At 40.0% G+C, this 15,147-nt stretch overlaps 1 protein-coding gene across 16 annotated transcripts in view; it reads right to left on the bottom strand.

Moving 5' to 3' along the window:
- Window positions 1-15,147, bottom strand: part of SIPA1L1 (signal induced proliferation associated 1 like 1) — a 219,345-nt gene that overhangs the window by 129,557 nt on the left and 74,641 nt on the right. For 13 of the 16 annotated variants that reach the window (XM_054197962.1, XM_054197973.1, XM_054197972.1 and 10 more), the window contains one exon: window positions 4,185-4,261. The exons of the other annotated variants lie outside the window; for them this stretch is intronic. The gene's annotated coding sequence lies outside the window, so the exon portion shown is untranslated. The remainder of the gene's footprint in view (window positions 1-4,184; window positions 4,262-15,147) is intronic. 16 annotated transcript variants of the gene reach the window in all.

The following is a 15,147-nucleotide window of genomic DNA, read 5'->3' as shown; positions in this document are numbered from 1 at the left end:
ACACAATATGATGCAAAAAATACAAACAAGGAAGGAGGAGGTTTACAACTGAAGCTAAACAGGTGCAGCCGCACTGATAAGAAGTCAGAGATCAACTATCATCCTGCCCAGTCTAGGGGAACACCAAGACAACTATATCAGATGCTTCCAAGCTGACCTTCAGATTTTCTTTTTTCTTTCCTTCTGATTATTTTGTTCAGCATTTTTGTAGGACATACTGAATTATTCCTACCCTATTGCTCAATTGCATGGTTATCAAAAATACTTTGGTCTACAGATGATGGACAGTCTCTAAATTCCACTACTGGTTCACACACCACAACCTGAGAACAAACAATGGTAAACCATATAAAAGCAATAGGGTTTTTTTAATGATCTCTTTTTAAGTAAACTTTGGGGTGTACTCCATCAAACTGACAAGCTGTTGGCTGCCCTTGCTTCTTGGCAAGTTGCTCCAGCTAAGCTCATTGCTAACCCATCAAATAATTTGCTTATTCCCTTATGTCTCCAGTTATTTTAAATTGAAATGTGACAGCACAGGCTCTCAGCCATTCTCCTGTTATTCAATACTTTGTACTGTGGCCATTTCCCCAGTCACTGACCTGCTCCTTTGATGTCTTCAAGTTCATAAGTCTGAACTTTTAAAAGTAAATTTAGTGCACTTTTTTTAAAAACTAAAACAGCATGATCAGATGAGATTGTACGTAAGAATTATACTTGTGAAACCAAAATAGTTTTGGTACAAGTACGGAGTGTTTACATAAAGCAAGTGGAAGAAAAAGGAAGCTGGAAGCTCTGCGTTTTTTGTTAGATGCGCTGAAATCAAACCTTTTGCCAAATCCTCTCCCAGTTCAAATTCCTTCACACAAATTATTCCCTATACTTTCACATCTGAAAACCAGATCACTTGAAATACTATGAAATCCTTTTATATAAAATATGAGCAACTAAGCCAATAACTAAGGCGTCAACTTTTTTGTCACTAATGGGATGGGGTGGGGTTTTTTTTTAGACAGAAGAAAGGGTAAAGGTTTCTGTGTTGGACGTTTGAGTAATCTTGCTGCTGTTTGCTGTTTTTACCATTGAGAAGTTTATGCAGTAAGCCATCTACATTTGCCATTCATTCCAAATACCAAAAAGCCTGATGAGAATTTTAAAATCTGAATTATACAGAAAGTAACAGAGCTCACAACTGGCATTTTTATGGTACCACTACTATGACTACAAAATTCATACTCTTGCTCTCATAACCACCAGCCAGCTCCCTCTCAAAGGACAGCTATTACAGACAGTCCCTTTTCTCCTGTAGTGGTCTGCAAACTGATTGCAATTTTTAGAGGGATGAGTCCTAATCCTTAACTGTTGTCTTGAACATTTGGAGGCCATTTTCAGCTATGCGTGCTGCACAAACTGTTCAGTTTAACTACTTTGTTGTTTATTTAGTTATAGTAAATGAAAATCCTTCCTAGTTAACAGGTGAATACAAGGGCCTGTTTTTAGTACACAACCAACAAACATTCTTCCGTTCTTTTTCTACACAAAACTTAGAATAGAGAACAGCCACTATTCACTTAGTTAAAGAAAAACTCATTCACACAATTCTTCCCAAACATTAGCACGTGTACAAAACCACAATTGGGTAGTTGTTGTTACTGAAAGGTAGGAAGAAAAACAGAGTATAAAACCACAGATGTTTCATTCCAAGTAAGCAACAGCACAAAATCCACCCATTACCACTGCAGTTCCCAGGACTTTCACATACAGACCTGCCTTCCCTCTCACATCACAGAGGATGGGAAAGTAGGACTGTCTCTGGCTTGCCCCAAACCTTTGCAATCCCCAGTTACCCAATCTCCCGCAATTTAATAAGCCAGGCTTCTGTATCCCTTTTCTCTCTCACACCCCAATCCCTGTAACTCCAGCCAAACTAGCTAACTCAGCTCCCCGCTTCCAAACTTTGGCCCTACTTGTCTCCTGGTCCCCCCAGCTCAGCATCATTTTTCTGGCTCCCTGAAAGGAGAAAACTAAGGGCTGAGAGGAGAGAAAGGAAATCCCTTCTCCAGTACATGCTACATGTCCTCAGTAGGCCCACCCTATCATAAAGGAACTGCTGTTTTATCAGCTAAACACTGTATAAATTTCAAGAGAGAACAATGGGGTCCTAACAGGAAGGCTCTTCCATGAGCTATATAGCAGCTAGGGAAACATGAGACACCTACATCACAACACACACACGCAAAAGAAAGTAATTATAGTACTACACACAGTCATAACTTTTAATAGCCACGATTCCGGAGAATTCAATATCTCAATCTGAACAGTCTCCTAAAATTATTTAAGAGTGGAAAAATATGCAGCTGTATTCTCCTAGACTTTCATGGTTTTCTGCACTGTGAAACAATGTCGATTGTATGTGTCTGTAGTCTCGAGCTGTCTAAATGCCACCCCATTGATCTCTCCAATCTGTGTTAGGGACAAAACAGATACTGACATCTACAAGGCCCACAGGGGCCCCACGCTGAGCCCAGGACTGCAGTTTAACATTACAGCTTCAGCCCAGTTGACAGCCTGCCGCTGCCAGGAACGTGGAGACTGAATCCTCCCATCCCGTGCTCCATTGCCCCCTTCTCTATTTCTGGCCCACAATCACCTCCTTGCATTACAAACACATTCAGCTTCCAAACCAGTAGAAAACTAACCCAGTAACAAGAATTAAATCAGTCTCTTTTTGCTGAGACGATCCATCAGATCAACTTACGATAAGTGCAAGAGATGGGGAGAGGAGCAGAAGACAGAGGAGTCAAAACTACTTCAGACCTTCAGGGTACTGCTTACCTGTAATGCAAAACTACCAGCCATAATTTAAGTTTATGGACACTTTTAATACATTTTACTATGTTGTAAAGATTTTAAGGACATGCGTATGCCTTCCAAGTTAGAGGAGAAAAATCAGAATACAACACATACATATGGAAAACTCCTGTTCAGCTACATTGAAATTAGCCTGCATTATAACTCTCAAATGAAGGTCTCCTTGTGAGTGCAAAAGACATCGAAGTGTCAACTTACCCCACAAATTCCTATTGAATAGCTGTTTGTGAAGCTGCTTATTTCCCTGAAAACGTACGTTTCTGAACTGGGAGAAAAGTCTCGCAATTCCTCTTACTCAAGCTGACGCAAGCTTTGTTATAAGCATGCATAGTCATTTATTCATACACAAAGCACAAACACCATCACAGTAGCCACACTACTGCTGACCCTACATTATGAGTTTCAGAAAAAAAATAAGACCAAACACAATGTTTAAGGAACTGATTAACATATACAATGTGTCCACAGTGTAAAAATCATTATTTCTAGAAAAGAGAAGCTTTGAAGACTGGCCTTCCTAGTATTCATACCTAAAGAAGCAAATACTTCTTCAGCAACCCCAGTAAACCCCTACTTTCACGATTCCATGTTAAACAATGGATTTAAGTGCAAACAAAGATCTCAATGGGTGCCTATCTTCGTCTTCACACAGCTAGATATTTGCACAGATCTGCTTAGCTGTACTCCTCTGACAATCTAACTAGTTCTGAGACTGCTGGCAAACCAAGTTAAGTAGGCAGCTCAAGGCCCTACCTTTTCCTGCTGCTCAAAATTTCTAAACCAGAAAAACAAATCAATCCCTTAACTCTTCTCCAATATGGTTCTTACAATCCAGAGGGGAGCTTTTGGCTTTCATTCCCGTACTTATTCCCAAAACACAGCTGTAAAGTATAAAAATCAATTAATCATGTTTTGATATAAGACAGCTCACCCAGACACTACACAGGACAGATTTACTATTCTTGTCATTAAATAAAACAGTCAGAAATCTCCAGAGACTTTTTTTTTTTCCACTAATGTTGACAGAGACGAGTACTGCTTTTATTATCGCTGTCTAAGCTTATAATAGAAGTATACTATTCATTTCACAGAATCACAGACCAAAATGACCAAAGCAAAATAAAAAAAAAAAAGAAACTACCCCTGAGCATGGATCATTATTCTCAATTATGAATCATGAAAACCATATTACGTACTAAAACCACACAGTTTTTAAACTATTTATAGACTTCTCTGTACACACACGTTTCTACTAATGCATTCAATTAATTCATACTAGGAATTTGATATTCATAGAAAAGAGCTCCACTTACAGAAAGATGGCTCCTATTGGAAATATCACAGGCATTTGAAGAAGGGCACAGGAAATCTCTCTTCAAAGATGCAGCAGCTGGTAAAATAGAAACAAAACTAAACAAAATATAAGGATAAAATAATTTGTTTCAGACTTAACTAATTCAAGATCTAGGCAGCAAATGTGTTGGAGAACAATATTCCTGAAAAAAAGAAGCTCCCACTGAGAGCATCTGCCACAAAACCTCAGTAGTATCACACAGCAGTACTTCCATGGAAGAATGGTCCAAGCCATCCAGGACTTATAAAAACCAAACAAGTAGTTATCTGCGTTTACCCTAGCCCCAGAACCTCCTTTTGTTACTCATTCCTGCTCACTGCTTAGAAATCAACTCCTCCCACCTTTCCTTGTCTTGTTCCTTCTCTCTTCTACTAGCCCCCCCTCCCCCTGCTTTTTTTAAAAAGTCTGTGGCTCTTTCCTTCCTCCCCTCGGAGTGGCCGGCCCGGTCTCCCAGCCTAGTAGCATCTTCTCCTTTCTTTCCGTTCTCCAGCCCTCTGGTATTTGAGCCACAACTGTTTCCTCCCTCTGCTCTGCACTGGATGCCAACACAGACAGCACTACCAGTACCGAACAGATTGTCCCCGCGCTCTCATTTCGGAGACCCACAGCTCATCAAGGCTGATATTTCAGAGGAAAGCGATGTGAGGAGAAGACACCCTCGGGCACTGAAGACACACACTGAGGCAAGCTCAGGTGCCCCACTGAACCCTGAAAAGTCCAGCCAGGGCTACAAACAGTGACTGAAGCAAAACGAGGGTCCTTCAGCAAACTTCGGTGCCAGGAGAGTAAACAGTGTGCGAAATCTGTCCAAGCTAAAAGCTTTTGACAAAAAGGGCTTAAATTGGGAAAGCCTTTTTTTTATTTTTCTAATGGTACAACCACCTCCCTTTAAGTTACAAACGATGGGACTGCTAGAGCTACTCATCTAAGTAACTGTAGTTCAAACTAAAAAAAATAACCATTTTTTTCCCTGCCCTGTAAGCCTCGGAGCTCTGACCAATGAGTCAAGATAGTACTAACATTTCCGGATGGCATTTAAGGCAAACGATCACCAATGCAGACCTGCCTTACAATACACCAGGCTGTGAAACTCAGCAGATTAAGGACTGACTGATGAGCAAGTCTGCCTTCTTTTCAGCAGGGCAGGACAGAGCACATAGCTGTAGCCAGCCAACTCAAGATACGCTACCCTCACTCATCAGGCAAAGTCACTCAGAAAAGGATCATTTTTAAGTAGTACAAAATCTCATGAAAACCCCAATATAACAGTTTCAAGAACTAAACTGTACAGTGTCATCTTGTGTGGGACAGTTTTATCCAAATGCATCAGAACCTGTGCTGCAACACAACCCACCAGGAAATATTTGATTAGCTGAACTAAGCCAGACACCTAAGAGAGGCCCCCTGTGCTAAACGAGGCAATACAAGCGCGTGTGCTGTGCACTGGAGTTCAGACTTCACAAACCCAACCACTCTCACTATTCCTGGGTGAAACACCCTCAAACAACCATCAAATCAGCAGATGGGGGGAGCCAAGACCACCCTCTCCAAAGGCAGCACCAGCTTAAAAGCATTCAGTGAATTAAGATGTCGGCCAAACTCAAGGATGTTCTATGTAAGTTAATAATTATTTCCATTTGCAACTTCTATTGTGTAAGCTACCTACTTTGTCCTCTAATGGCTTTACCAGCTGAGGTTTTTGGTTTTGCTTTTTTAAATCTGCTTGGAACTTTCAAGAAAACAGAACAACTATAACTACAATTTGAGTAGCAGGATTTATTATTTCAACAGCTGTTCACAAGTGAGATTAATTCCACTAACGATGGGGAAAAGAACATAAATAGAAAAGAAAAATCAACCTTCACTCAAAAGCGTAACATTTTCCTAAGGTCAGTAACATAATTCTGTTGGCTTAGGTCGTGCAATTTTTATTTTTAGCAAATATCCTTAAATTTTCTTTACAGTTAAAAAAAGCAAACTAACGCAAAACTGTGCTGTGCAACTATGTTTTTTGTCCTCCGGTCATTTGGAATTATTTTCTACTTGTTTCACACTTAAAATGCCTTCCCAGACATGACAGATTAAACAGAAGCCCATGCATCAAGTAGAAGTTATCAGAAAACCTACAGGGGAAAAAAAATACTAAACCAGATTGAATTTGCATCTGTTTGTCTTCCATTGCACTTCATTGTCTTGATTTTACCAGTATTGTCTATTTCATACAATTAAATAAAGGAAGAGATACAATATCTGCTTGGAGTAGCGGTTTTGTGCTGTTTGAGGGATGTAATTGTCAGAACCAGTAAAGGATGTTCAATACTGGTTCAATAATTCACAGAAGAAATTTGGCAAACAGCAACCATTTAGGGAAAGAGACATTAGAGATTTCTGGATAGTCTCCAGTCACCGTGGCTTCAGCTTGCAGCACATGTAGCTGTGCTACGGTTATTTGAACAGAGTTTTTGAAGCATGGTCCTTTACTAAACGGTTCCAGTCATCACAGGGGGAGACCTATCGGCCAGGCAGTCCCAAGATCTATATTACAGCATACATTTATAAGATACCTAGCAATACTGCATGTTGCTGTAAGTTACAGCAAGTCTGCTCAAATCTCGGATATAGTACAACAAAAATAGTCACATAGGCTACTCATTTGCCTGGCTTTTTATATCTTTGCAAGCCAAGAACCTCCTTCTCTGCGCTCTTTTATACCGTTCTGACTCAGGCAAGAAGACCTTTAAGTCAGTCCTAGTCTTGCCCAGATAGGAACTGCAGAAAAACATCACACATGCAAGTAGGTGGTTCGCAATACCAACACAGAATTTGTTACTCCCTCCAAGTCTTCCCAAGTGAAATACCAGTCCAGCAAAGCTCTGCAAGACAGTTTTGGGGGTGGTGGGCTACAAATCGCACTCACATACAACAAAAAGTGAGGAGCATTATCTTTTTAATTTTGAAAAATAACAACACTGCTCTCAAATTCATTAAGAATGAGTTACATAATGGCGGCTTTTCAATAGCATGCTGGCTTGCACAGCTCACGTCTATTCTGGATCTCACCCGGGCCATCAAAGTCTACAAAGAAGGCTAAACCTATGGTGGCACATAGCACTGTGAGCCAATTTTATAATCTGGTCTAAATAACAAGGGATCCCAATACTCTAAGGCTCAACAGGGAAGTGGCAGAAAGTTTCCAAAAGTAACACTCAAAATACATTCTCCTTTCAAAAAACCCTGATCTTTCTGTAAGAAAAATTAACACACAGTTTTATCCAGCGGCTTACAATAATGTGTACTAATGTATATAAATAACTAGTCTAAATAATTTCTAAACTATTAGTGATTTGCTTTGAGAACTAGTAAAACACAGATCTCAGGGCAATATGAAACAGGGTACGTGTCCTTTAACAAAAGTGAAGAAGTGGGAAAAGACTGAAGAAGTGGTAAGACAGAATTCTGATGCTTAGGAAGATTTGGATATATCGCTGGGGGAAAATGAAGAGTGGTAAAAATCCATTTAAGTTAGAGGAGAAAGATAAATCACAGTCAGGAAGCCATAAAACCAGTAAAATATTCTCCCTTGGGTAAATGTCTCAGTGAAGCAGCAGGTGACACTTCTGATGCTGTTCAGTATGACCTAGAGATCCAAAACAACCAGTGCAGATAAAGCATCATAACTCCTGGGAAAAGAGAACTAAAGCAGTGGCTCAGTATAAAAAACAGAATCCATTTCAGGTTGGTCCAGTTAGAACTTGACCTGCAGTAGGTTTTGCTTCATATTTTCATTATTAATTCAGGTGACCAAACAGATGCCCCTTTGTGTGCCCCGGTGGAGGACCTCCTGCAGCAGGTGGTGAGGAGGCTGCATAGCATCAGGGAGGTTGAGGAGGAGACAGATAGCTGGTTCCAAGAACAGTCTGCATGGACCGCCAGCCAAACAACCAAAAACTCCCCCACCAGCACACACAGAAGGGGAGAGAGGCCAATAATGCAGAAGAATGGAAGCTTACGATGGCAAGGACCAGCACAAGGAAGAGACTTCCCACGAAGCCTGAGGTGCCCTTGCAGAACTGCTTCACTGCTCTGCAGGCTGAAGAAGAAAGACCTGTCACATCAGGAGAGACGCTGGAGCTGACTAAGGCAGCCCGATCTGCTCCCCATATAACCACCAGTGCAACTAAGAAAAGGCAACGGGTGATAGTAGTAGGCGACTCTTCTGATAGGTACGGAGGCACCCATTTGCCAGCCTGATGCACCCTCTAGAGAGGTGTGCTGCTAACCAGAGGCTTGTATCACAGATGTCACTGAGAGACTACCAAATAAAAGTTAGTTTATTACTGGATTTAGAAGTCTGTACCTGTCCAAATACAAGAAAGCACCATCTGCTTTATATGAAAACCACAAAATATTGGCCTGATGTGTTACATTTTATATCGATCATATTCTTATAATAAAGAAAAATGACGCTGAGGTTTCTCCTGTTCTTGTTTATGACAGATCTGTCATTAGTCTGTATGCTCTTATCAATGTAACTCATGCACTAAAACACACACTGCAAAAACTCTCAGGCTAATAAAAGGGACTTAAGAAAATATTTACTAAATCTGTTTGATAATACAAGATATTTAGCTGACTAATAAGGAAATTTACAATGCTATCTTACACTCAGGGTCATCATTGGGTGGACTGTTCAGTGGATGAGGAATTGGTTGGATGGTCACAGCCAGAGGGGAGCAGTCAACGGCTCAATGTCCAGATGGAGATCGGTGACAAGTGGGGGTCCGTACTGGGACAAGTACTGTTCAGTATCTTCATTAATGACATAGACAGGGGGATCAAGTGCACCCTCAGCAAGTTTGCTGACAACACCAATCCGAGTGGTGTGGTTGACACGCTGGAGGAGATGCCATTCAGAGGGACCTGGACAAGCTCAAGAAGTAGGCCCACGTGAACCTCACAAAGTTCAACCAGGCCAAGTGCAAGGTCCTGCACATGGGTTGGGGCAATCCGTGATATCAATACAGGCTGGGGGATGAAGGGATTGAGAACAGCCCTGCTGAGAAGGACTTGGGGGTACTGATGGATGAAAAGCTCAACATGAGCCAGCAATATACGCTCTCAGCCCAGAAGGCCAACCTCATCCCGGGCTGCATCAAAAGAAGCATGGCCAGCAGGTCGAGGGAGGTCATTCTGCCCCTCTACTACGCTCTTGTGACATCCCACCTGGAGTATTGCATCCTACTCTGGAGCCCCCACCATAAGAAGGACATGGACCTGCTGGAGTGCATCCAGAGGAAAGCCATGAAGATGATCAGAGGGCTGGAGCACCTCTCCTATGAGGACAGGCTGAGAGAGTTGGGGTTGTTCAGCCTGGAGAAGAAAAGGCTCCAGGGAGACCTGACTGTGGCCTTCCAGTACCTAAACAGGGTCTAAAGGAAAGACGGGGACGGACTCTCTGTCAGGGAGTGTAGTGATAGGACGAGGGGTAACGGTTTTAAACAGAAAAAGTATAGATTTATACTTGATATTAGGAAGAAATTCTCTATATTTCTCCACTACCTGACAAATCCATAGCCTCTACATCTTGCAACACAATTTGCAGTTTCTTTGTATGTGTCTGTCTTCAAATCAACATCCAATCTGACTCTTGTCCCCAAAATTTGAGAACTTTATTTATCTGTTGTTAAAGAGTATCCTATATAACCAAAACATTCTCCAAGATCATCCAGATACGCATGTGCCACTAATAAAAATACTAATTACACATCTCTCAGAGGACAATGCTAGATTACAAGCAGAGCCAAATTATTTAGTGAACATGGGGTAAAAGTAAAAACAAGGTAGTAAAAGCGAGTCTATCATGACTAACAAAACTACCAAAACTCAGCTTCTTATTGATTTGTGCCCTATGCTTCAATGCTTCTTCCATCTCCACATCTTAATACTTTTAGCTCCATTCCCCGTGAACTGCTCACACCGTACACCCCATCAGGGCAATACATTGGAGTTCTCTCCAATCAAACTACCACTCTGCACAAACTATTCAGAACTTAATATAATTGAGACATGTATCTATCCATCAAACTGATGGAAATGAGAAGGTTCAAAAGCTGTTAGGAAAGCGTAGACATCATTAAAGCAAGTTTAAAAAACAGCACATATATACAAAGTAAGAGCATTTCTGTCGAGCATAGAAATTGTTTGTTTTAAACTTCCCCTATCAAAAGTATCTCAAACAAATAATAGAAAAAAAATCCAAGTATGTTTTATTTGTTCACCTTTGCAATGATGTATTTCCAAACCCTGAAGCTACAGAAGAAAGCATCTTCCAATTATTTTTTTCTTCTGATTTGAATTATCTATATTTACAAATTCAAATAACACATACTGGACATTTACTCTGAGTATACATTACGCTATATGCAGAAACATTTTTATGTGTACAATCAACTGTTTTGCAGGAAAAAACATTTTACAGAATTTCTTTCTCAAATTGTTAAATGTCTGTAAGAGTTAGATGCAGAGAAGTCAGTAGCATGGCAAGTGGGACACTTCCATGATAAAGAACCACATAGAAAAATGAAGGAATGTGAGTTTGTCGTTTCCCTGAATATAACATATGAAGAGCTGCTGTAAATGATGAGACAGTGAGCAACATTTATCATTCTGCAAAGCAAAGACTGAAAGGGCAAGCTGTGCCTGGCAGTAACTGAACTGCATCAGCAAAGAAGTACTAACAGCTGTACGGATTTCACAAATACTGGCACCTCTGTACTATCACACTGTAACCAACACTGAGAAGACACAACCACCACCACCAAACATGACACCTGCCACGTTGCTTTTTTGTTTCTGATTTCTGATTAATACTTACTACCAAAAACATTTCAATCTAGTTCTGCAGTTCCTTGTCAGAAGTACTTGCTGTACAAACACTGTTTTTCAAACACAAAATCTGAAATAGCAGGTCTGGTGCACTTCTGCTAAAAATAAACTAATACTGTAAGCCATGAAGCTAAACTGTAAAAAAGCAAGCAAATACAGATTAAGTAAGAAAAAGATGAAAACCTTTTTTTATGCCTATACAGATCAGCCAAAATAAAAGGCATGAAGGAAAGATATTTTTAAATTCATATTGGCCATGATTAGCATGATCCTGAGCTGCACTGACAATCTGAAGGCCAAGCAAGAGATGCTATTAAAATGCCTCACTAGTCAATTTAGAACTGGAGCATAATCACTGCACAGGTATTAACACAGAACAAAATTGTTTTATAGGTAAACTGTATTTGTAGTTGAGATGACAGAACAGACAGAAGTCTCTGTAAGGCTCGTAGCCAGACGACCAAACCCAGACCACGGCCTCAAGGGTTGGTTCTATTTGAAAAAGGGAATAGAAAGGTGTCAGTCCTCCATGGGTTACCAAAGGACAAGGAAGAAAACCTGTCATATTTTTGCCATAATGGAATTATGGTCAAAAAAAGTCTGTCCGGAAAAAAAAAACAACCTAGTAACTGTAGTCCTTTGGTTATAAAAGACTAAGCAGCATTTGTAGCACCTTAAAATTTTGGCTAATGGTGATGATTGTTAACACCTTCCATACCAGAATGTCTGAGTATGTATTAATATGCTCTTCCAATTTCCCACATGCACAGTAAAGCTTTAAGGGTCTCAAAAGGTTTCTTAACATTGATTTGCTTCAGAATTCACTCATTTAACAGAAAGGCTAAATCTCCACTTCCATTTAATAGGCAAAATTAGAAAACTGGTTAAATCCTGATTATATAAAAACGTTAAAAGAAGGTCAGCCACAATCCTCTTTGCTCTGTAGATGAACAATTCCAGAAGTGACCGTAGAGCACCGAGAAAAATGCAGAGCCATATTATTTGGTGAACACAGAGTAACAGTAAAAAAAGGTAATAAAAATGCAGCAGGCACGCCTTTGGATATGTAAGCACAGGTATTATTCATCTGGGGTAAGCATAGGAAAGTTTAAGCCCTAACCAGGAATGCAGGGGCCCAAAACTTGGAAGATTTTACATGCTGCAATGATTCACAGCTCTGAAGCACCCACCATTAGGCGACTGTACCAAACAGATAGTCAAATCTGATAAGCAGACCCATTACCAGTACTACCTGGCATTTCTCAATTCCTTGCAGAATTCATTACACTGAAGACCACGAAGATATCTGTATCCATCAATTTATACTCCAACTCTCATCAACAAAAAAAAAAAGCCCATAACAACAAAACCCACCCACAGACAGCATTAGGAATTATTCTGGAAAGAACGCTGGTCCTTTATCATACCACTGTATAAAATTTCTACCTTCATTACCAACTGCAATTCTGTTCTTCCCAATTAAAGATATTGCAGAATTAGAACGGATAAGAGAAAGGCAACAAAGAATAAAAATTCCCTGATTCAGAAAGTCCAGAGCTAGAAGTCACCAGACAATAAGTTAAGACTACAAGTTAAGACTACAGCTGCAAACCTGTCCTAGATTCCTCCATTTACATCTGTTGCTGTGCCCTCTGAGGCAGCACCACTCAGCCAGAGAGAACTTTGATTTCAACAAATACAGTAAGCTAACTCTAACGTTGGATTTCTGGATGAAAGACAACAGCTAAGATTTCAATGTATGAGAAAATGCAACCAACTTGTCCAAATATTTAACCTGCTCTTTTGAATATCTTTACAGTATCTATAAAGATCATCATGAGCCTCAACATTCTTTTCTACATTTTAATAAAAGCGAAGCTAAAAAAAAAAATCCCAATTAGCCTTTACTAATGAAGAAATGACAACTGCTTTGCAGAATAATCCAAGAGAGTGTGCTTGGCCCACAACTTAATTCCACAGCAAAATTATATCTACCTTTACCTGCTCTTCTCTTTCAAGTTTTCGGTCATACCAAATCTACCTTTGCTTCCCTTTTATAGTCAAGGACAGATGCAAGGAGCAAAGATTTGCAAGGAACACACGTCTGTCTCCCCTTCACTCCCTCACAGCCAAGCATGTAAACACTTAAAGAATGCTATAAACTTGTGATTCTAAATTAATCCCAGCTGGGAAGGTGCTCAGGCCCCAGTCATTTTGGAGCTCATCCTCATCCCAAACAACCTCCTCCCAATAGCCAATTATTTTCAGAGAAGAGAGGCTAAGGCAGAGTTACCCCTTCTCAGAGGAAGGAAGGGTGCGCTGGTTCCCAAATTCAACCTTTCTGCTCAGCCAGCCTCTGCAAAGAGCTCCAGCACTGGTGCCAGAAGGAAGGAAAAGAGAGATAAAAAGAGGTGGTTTTGCTGAAGAAAATACATGCCTAAAAGCAGTAGAGAAAATAAAGGAAAGAACAACAGAGTAAAAGAAGAAGAAAATGCACAAATAAAAAAAATATAAAACTTAACTTGGAGTTTAAACAATGATAATTCAGTGCTTCCTCATCTCCCAGAAAGTCATATCTGTACTACTACATATACATGCACACACTTATAGCACCTCTGGGCTATGAGCTTTACAAACACATTACCAACAGTGCAGCAGCACGAAGAAGCAGTGGCTCTGCCCCTAAGGTAAGAAGAAATCAAGGTATCAAGAAATCAAGAAATTGGAGCCATGTTACACCAATACTGACAAGGCTGGTTTAAAAAAAAAAAAAAAAAACAAAGAAAAAAAAAATGTTGTCTTTTCCAGTTGTTCTTGTCACAGCTACCTAACCAGAAGCTTCCAAACAATTTCAAATGTGTGGGACCAAGTAAACAGGTTGACCCAAACAACAGATGAGGAAACAGCTTTCCTGCCTTTATTTTGTGTGCTTACGGAGTGGAGGAACTAAAGGCACCAAAGCCTGGACAGGCCAGCACTGCTCTAAACACATTCCAGAGTTGTTGACACGTCCAGACACTCAGCCATCCTCACACAATCTGTGAAGGTTTGCACACACACAAAACACCCAACAGCAATGAAACCAAAAAAAAAATCCACCACACCACAATTTAATTCTATCCAAGCAATTTCTCAACTTTAAAAGACTTTGCCAGCCTAGGTTTCACAGTTTAGAGAAAATTCTCCACTTGTATATATCTAAATATACACAGATCCAAAAATTTAATAAGAAATGTCACTCCTCCCTCTTTCTATTCCTATAGAAGACGTAACAGGCATGGGAGAGGTTGCAGCTCAAGCACATGTTAAGACTTTCAGCCTACTCCTGTAAAAAGGCCACATATAAAGCCGAAGCTGAGTATTCAGCTACGCTGATGAGTTAGAAAATTGTTTGCAACTTCTGCAAATTATAAGCTTCCTTTGTTTAAAAAGATACAATTATTTACATATGTTGAAAAAGACTGAGAAAAATAAGGTATTACTGGTATTACAGGTCAATATAATAAATAGCATAGCTTCAAGGTACCAAAGAACCATATCAAGTCTTCAAATATGGAAATGATGGTATGAACTAATGAATATTACATATATTCATATAACAACATATAACAAGGCACAGAGACCAACATGCTAAAAACCCCTATACCAATTAAGATTAACAGGAAGCACTGTTGATTAATTGCATAACTACTAATGTGAAAGCTATACAGCATCACACACATTATGATATGTATATACATGTATGCTATGTTATATACATAAAAAGACATGACTAATGCCTCATGCTGATGGGATCTGTAAAGCTAGCATCTACTGTGTAGTAGACACTGATCTTTATCTTTCATCAAATGGAGCAGAGTTAAGTTGTGGTCTTGCATTATGCATAAGCAGTGAATACAATTAGACTGAAAAGTAAGCTGATCTTCTCTGATCTCAAGTGGAAAGCATGAACTCTGATCTTCACAGGTGACAGCTTTGTGCATTACTCCAGTTTACTAGTTAGCTTCCTTGAATCTGCATACGCAATGGAAAACTCA

The sequence above is a fragment of the Rissa tridactyla genome, chromosome 4 (assembly GCF_028500815.1).
Source record: "Rissa tridactyla isolate bRisTri1 chromosome 4, bRisTri1.patW.cur.20221130, whole genome shotgun sequence".
Taxonomy (NCBI): domain Eukaryota; kingdom Metazoa; phylum Chordata; class Aves; order Charadriiformes; family Laridae; genus Rissa; species Rissa tridactyla.
The sequence above is the reverse complement of the archived record's forward strand: the minus strand, read 5'-3'. Positions and strand labels throughout refer to the sequence as shown.